At 45.0% G+C, this 6,000-nt stretch overlaps 1 protein-coding gene across 1 annotated transcript in view; it reads right to left on the bottom strand.

The window, feature by feature from the left end:
- DRC11 (dynein regulatory complex subunit 11) overlaps positions 1–5,108 on the bottom strand; it is a 277,555-nt gene extending 272,447 nt beyond the window's left edge. Inside the window, exon 1 of the mRNA XM_087885743.1 lies at positions 4,952–5,108. The gene's annotated coding sequence lies outside the window, so the exon portion shown is untranslated. The remainder of the gene's footprint in view (positions 1–4,951) is intronic.
- Positions 5,109–6,000: the final 892 nt, after the last annotated feature.

Raw genomic sequence — 6,000 nt, forward strand, 5'->3', positions numbered from 1 at the left:
AGATGTACTCCATGACCCCAAAAGAAATGGCTGAATTGAGAAAATACATTGACGCAAATTTAGCTAGGGGTTTCATTCAGACTGCCAAATCCAGAGTGGCGGCCCCTGAACTGTTCAAGGAGAAAAAAGACAGCTCTGTGTCAATTTTCGCAAAATTAATGCTGTATGCATGGAGAACACCTACCCCCTCCCCAGAATGAAAGACATAGAATAGAATTCTTTATTGGCCAAGTGTGATTGGACATACAAGGAATTTGTCTTTGGTGCATATGCTCACTGTATACATACACACACACACACACACACACACACATATTTGTCAAGAATCATAAGATACAACACTTAGGATACTAATAAGCAATCAAATCATACTAGGAAACAATAAAAATTATAAAGATACAAGCAACATGGATATAGCACAAGTGGCAAGAAATAGATACTAGTAAGGATGAGAAGAAGAATCGTAATACAGTCTTAGTTAATTTGACAGTGTTGTGGGAAATTAATTGTTTAGCAGAATGATAGCATTCGGGAAAAAACTGTCCTTGTGTCTTTTTGTTCTAGTGTGCAGAGCCCTATAGCGTCATTTTGAGGGTAAAAGTTGAAACAATTTATGTCCAGGATGTGAGGGGTCTATAGATATTTTCACAGCCCACTTTTTGACTTGCGCAGTATACAGGTCCTCAATGAAAGGCAGGTTGGTAGCAATCGTTTTTTCTGCTGTTCTAATTATCCTCTGAAGTCTGTGTCTGTCTTGTTGGGTTGCAGAACCAAACCAGACAGTTATAGAGGTACAGATGACAGACTCAATAATTCCTCTGTAGAACTGAATCAGCAACTTTGGGCAGTTTAAGATTTCTGAGTTGGCGCAGAAAGAACATTCTTTGTTGTGTTCTTTTGATGATGTTTTTGATGTTAGGTGTCCATTTTAAATCTTGAGATATGATAGAACCTAGAAACTTGAAGGACTCTACTGTTGATACTATGTTGTTTAGTATTGTAAGACGTGGTAGTATAGGAGGGTTTCTCCTAAAATCTACCACCATTTCTACAGTTTTGAGTGTATTTAGTTCAAGATTGTTCTGGTTGCACCACAAGGCTAGTTGTTCAACCTCCCGTCTGTATGCAGATTCGTCGTTGTACACCATGACCCCAAAAGAAATGGCTGATTGAGAAAATACATAGATGCCAATTTAGCAAGGGGTTTCATTCAGCCCGTCAAATCCAGAGTGGCAGCCCCCTACTGTTCAAGGAGACAAAAGACAGGACTCTATCTTGATTTTTGTGGAATTAATGCCGTATGCGTGGAGAACACCTATCCCCTCCTCCTAGTGAAAGATATGCTAAGCCATCTGATGAAGGGCAAAGTGTTCACCAAACTAGATCTAAGTGAAGCCTATTATCGGATATGGATTAGGGAGGGGGACGAATGGAAAACTGCATTCAACTGCCCGCTGGGCAGCTTCCAATTTAAAGTAATGCTGTTTGAGCTCCTACCTGGGCTACCAAGGAGTTGAGATGGACCCAGGGAAAGTGAAAGCAGTGCTAGATTGGCAACCCCTACACACCTGCAAACAACTCCAAAGCTTCCTGGGGTTTGCAAACTTCTATAGACAATTCATTCCACCATTTGCAGAACTAGCCCTGCCCCTAATGGAGCTATTAAAGGCAGGGCCCCCGACTATGAAACCGTGCCTGACGCAACCACTGGCCTGGTCACTGGATTGCCAAAGAGCATTTGAAAAATTGAAGCGGCTCTTTGCCAAGTAGCCATTTCTCCAATATCCCGACCTGAGAGGCCATTCATCATCCAAGCTGACGCCAGCAACATGGCAGTGGCAGCAGTACTCCTACAGAAAGACCCACAGGGTCAGCTCTTGCCTTGCAATATGTGTCTAAAAAAGTCACTGACACAGAGGAGGTGGGCAATTTGGGAGAAGGAGGCTACGCAGTCCGCTGGCTCTCCTCTCCTGGAGACACTTCCTGGAGGGGAGCAAGGTGCCTTTTGAGGTCTGGACTGATCACAGCCCTAAAGACCTCTCAGAAACTCTCCACAAAGCAAGTCTGCTGGGCACAGTATTTCCGGTGGTTTAACTTTGAACTAAAGTACATCCCAGGGGAGTGGGGGGGAATCTGCTAGCTGATGCATTATCAAGAAAGCCTCATATCGATATTCGGAGGAAGTCGTCCATGCCATCATCCCCCCCTCACAACAAGCAGTGCAAGTCACCAACAGGGGACAAGCCAAATGCCAGACCGATCCCATGCGGGAGAAACTGACAGCCACGCTCAAAGCTGTGCTCCCAGCTGACCAATGGTTTAAAGAAAACAAAGACATTTTAACCATGAGAAATTAGCTAGCTTGGAAGGGGTCCAAACTATATCTCCCCAGCAGCTTGAGGCTGCAAGTTTTACAGTGCAGCAACGGCTCACGACTGGCCGGCCATTTCGGCTTCCTAAAAACCGTTCACCTGGCCCAAAGGCAGTTCTGGTGGCCGAAGATGAAATCCAATGTGGAGGACTATGTAAAAAGCTGTGCCACCTGCGCTGCCATGAAGATGAAACCTGGGAAACCTCCCGGACTCCTCCAACAAGTAGACCCTGGGAGGAGATCGCCATGGACTTTATAGTCAACCTCCCAGAGAGTGGAGGAAATACAGTCATTTGGATGGTAATCGACTTGTTTTCTAAACAAGCCCACTTCACTGCTTGCTTGGGATTACCTTCAGCCAAAAAGCTGGCTAAAATGTTCATCAAGCAGATATATCGGCTGCATGGAGTGCCCCGCTGGGTGATCTCAGATCGAGATGTTCAGTTCACCACCAGGTTCTGGAGGGAGTTCCTGAAATCTGTTGGATCGATCCAGGGGCTTAGCTTGGCTTTTCATCCGAGTACGAAAGGAGCTGCGGGACAAGCAAACATAATGGTGGAACAATATATAAGATGTTATGTGGATTACCAGCAGGAAAATTGAGCGGACCTGCTGCCTTTCGTAGAAGTAGCTTACAACAACACAATGCATAGCAGTAACAGAATGGCCCCCTTTCAAGTCACCAGCGGCATAGCCTTAGTCCCCATGTCTGAGCTGCCAAGAGAACCATCCTCCTCCATGACTCTAGCTGAATGGATGTAGTCGTTAAAGAACATCTGGGAAAACACCAAAAAAGTGCTGGCGGAAGCCGCTGAAGCATATAAAAAACAAGCTGACAAACACTAATCTCTCCAAACCCCCTTCCATGTGGGAGATTGAGTTTACCTATCAATCAAATACATTAAGTTGAAATTACCTAGTAAGAAGCTGGGACCTAAATTCTTAGGGTCTTTTCCGATAGTGAAAGTAATTAAACCAGTGACAGTTCAGCTTAACTTCCCACGCATATTAGGGAAAGTGCATCCAGTCTTTCACTGCATCTTGCTAAAGCCTGCAATCAGTTCAAGATTGAGGCCACAGATCCGACAGGCGCCCAAGCCCATAGTGGTGCAAGAAGAGACCTATTCTGAGGTTAAGTGAATTTTAGACTCTACATTACAAAGGGGGCAATTGCAATGTTTAGTTCATTGGAAAGGATATCCTTTGTCTGAAGCTACCTGGGTTAAGAGCTGGGATGTAACAGCAGATAGGCTAGTAAAGCAATTCCATAAGTTCCCTGATAAGCCAGAGTTGTCGGGGGGGGGGGGTTAGGGACTGACTGAATTAACCTCCTACTGTATATTCCTCTTGTTGCAGGGCACAATCATTGGTTGAAGTGGGGAGCAGCCTGTCAGCTCTGGAGGCCACACTTAGTGCTGTGGGAAAGTGAAAGGGGGGCTGCATGGAGTTAGTAGAGTTATTTAACCATAACAATATCCTTTTCTCTGAGAGTCAAGGACATTCAGCCTGCACCTGGAGTGGCCTGACTGGGAGGCAGCTCCAGTTGGGACAGTGGATTAATTGGACCATGTGATGGACATGTGGGTGCAGGGGAAGGGACTTTGACTTTCTTTTTGGTGAGGAAAACCTGGGAGCTTTCAGATTCGGGTTTTCCCAGATGTGCCAATATAACATCTCTAATAAAATGAATCTTTGAGGAACTGCCTGCCTTGGAGTCTTATTTGGTTGGGGGTGTTAATTGGAACCCTGACAAGCAATAGGGATGATAAGGGGTCTGAAAGCTAAATTGTATTATGAATGGCTAAGGGAACTAGGTATGTTTAGTCTAATGAAGAGAAGACCTGATAGCAGTCTTCCAATTCATGAAGGGCTGTTCCAGGGAAGAAGGACTATGGATTTATTCTTCATAGCACTTGAGTACAAGACAAAAAGCAATGAGTTGAACCTCATCAGAAGAAAATCCAACCTGGAAATAAGGTGGAATTTCTTGACACTGAAAACAATTAATCAATGGAACAGCCTACCTCTCAGAGCTGTGTGTGCCCTATTGCTGGAGGCTTTCAAAAAAGATTGGAAAATCATTTGTCCAGGATGGTGGTATAAGGATCCCTGACTTGCAGAGGGTTTTGGATTAGAAAATCTCCAAAATCCCTTCCAGCCTATGATCCAGCCCTATGATTCATTTCCTCAGCAATATCAGAATTAAGTAGACATATTCATTAAAGTTCCAAAGGGAAAATCTAGAAAATATGGTTTGTGTCCAACGGCTTTGTTAATAGAACTGGTAAAAGTCTGAGCTAGAAATATTGTATAAGATTGCTTTTTATTTTGTTCTTTGTATGTTTAAACCCATTATTTTTTCACTGATGTGTTCTCTGTGCAAGCTTAGTAATTTTGTGTTTTTCCAAGTGGAAACCTCTTTACAGTCCAGATGCTTCATATTAAGAATAAACCAGCATTATTTTGTGGCCTGACCAGATATTTTCTTAATATTTTTCTATGGGTGATCCTTTTAAATTCTTTGAACAATTGGAACAAATAAAGAGCCCAGAACAGGAATGAAATTGGACGTTGTCTTACCTGAACGTCCTTTCTGCGTAGCAGAGAATCCAGCAATCATGACAGGGTTAACATGGAGTTCCGGTACGGACTGAGTCTGCAATTTGTGAAGCTCCTCCCACTTCCTCTGGCTTCCCAGATTTCAGACGAAGGAGATGTTGCAGACTGTGAAGCTGAGCTGAGAAAAACAACATTAGAAACACCCAGACCCTGGCATGAGGACCGGGAGAAAGGGTGAGAATGACTGCTGGACCCTCTGCTACACAGAAAGGACGTTCAGGTAAGACAATGTCCATTCTACTAAAGCGAGGGTCCAGCAGTCATGACAGGAACATGCCAAAGCAGAACCCCCTATTGGGAGGGATCCGCCCGGTCCAAAGTAGCTACCCCTCCAAGAAAACAGTTGCAACACCCGGCGGCCAAAAGCTGCCTCCACCGAAGCATAGATTTTATTTTATTTTATTTTATTTTGAATTTGTATACCGCCCTTCTCCCTGAGGACTCAGGACGGTGAACAGCCAAGTAAAAACATCAAGTACAAATATTAAAATACAGTTAAAATATATATATATAAATTTGGCCCCATTAATTAAAAACAATAAACAAAACACTTAAAAACACTTAAAAAATTAGGCCAGCCCGGCTTGCTGGAAAAGGAAGGTTTTAAGGGCACGGCGGAAGGCACTGAGGTCTTGGATTCTCCTTATCTCTGGAGGCAATTGATTCCAGAGGGTAGGTGCCCCCACAGAGAAGGCCCTACCCCTGGGGGTCACCAGCCTGCACTGTTTGGCTGATGGCACCCCGAGGAGGCCCTCTCTGTGGGAGCGCACGGGTCGATGGGAGGTCGTCGGTGGCAGCAGGCGGTCTCGAAGATAGCTAGGCCCTATGCCATGGAGCGCTTTAAAGGTGATAACCAACACCTTGAAGCGCACCCGGAAGACCACTGGGAGCCAGTGCAGCTCGCGCAGGAGCAGTGTTACATGGGAGCGCCATGCTGCTCCCGTCACTACCCGCGCTGCTGCGTTCTGGACCAGTTGGAGCCTCCGGGTGCTCCTCAAGGGGAGCCCCAT

Source organism: Pantherophis guttatus, chromosome 1, assembly GCF_059756535.1.
Source record: "Pantherophis guttatus breed Tessera chromosome 1, ASM5975653v1, whole genome shotgun sequence".
Taxonomy (NCBI): domain Eukaryota; kingdom Metazoa; phylum Chordata; class Lepidosauria; order Squamata; family Colubridae; genus Pantherophis; species Pantherophis guttatus.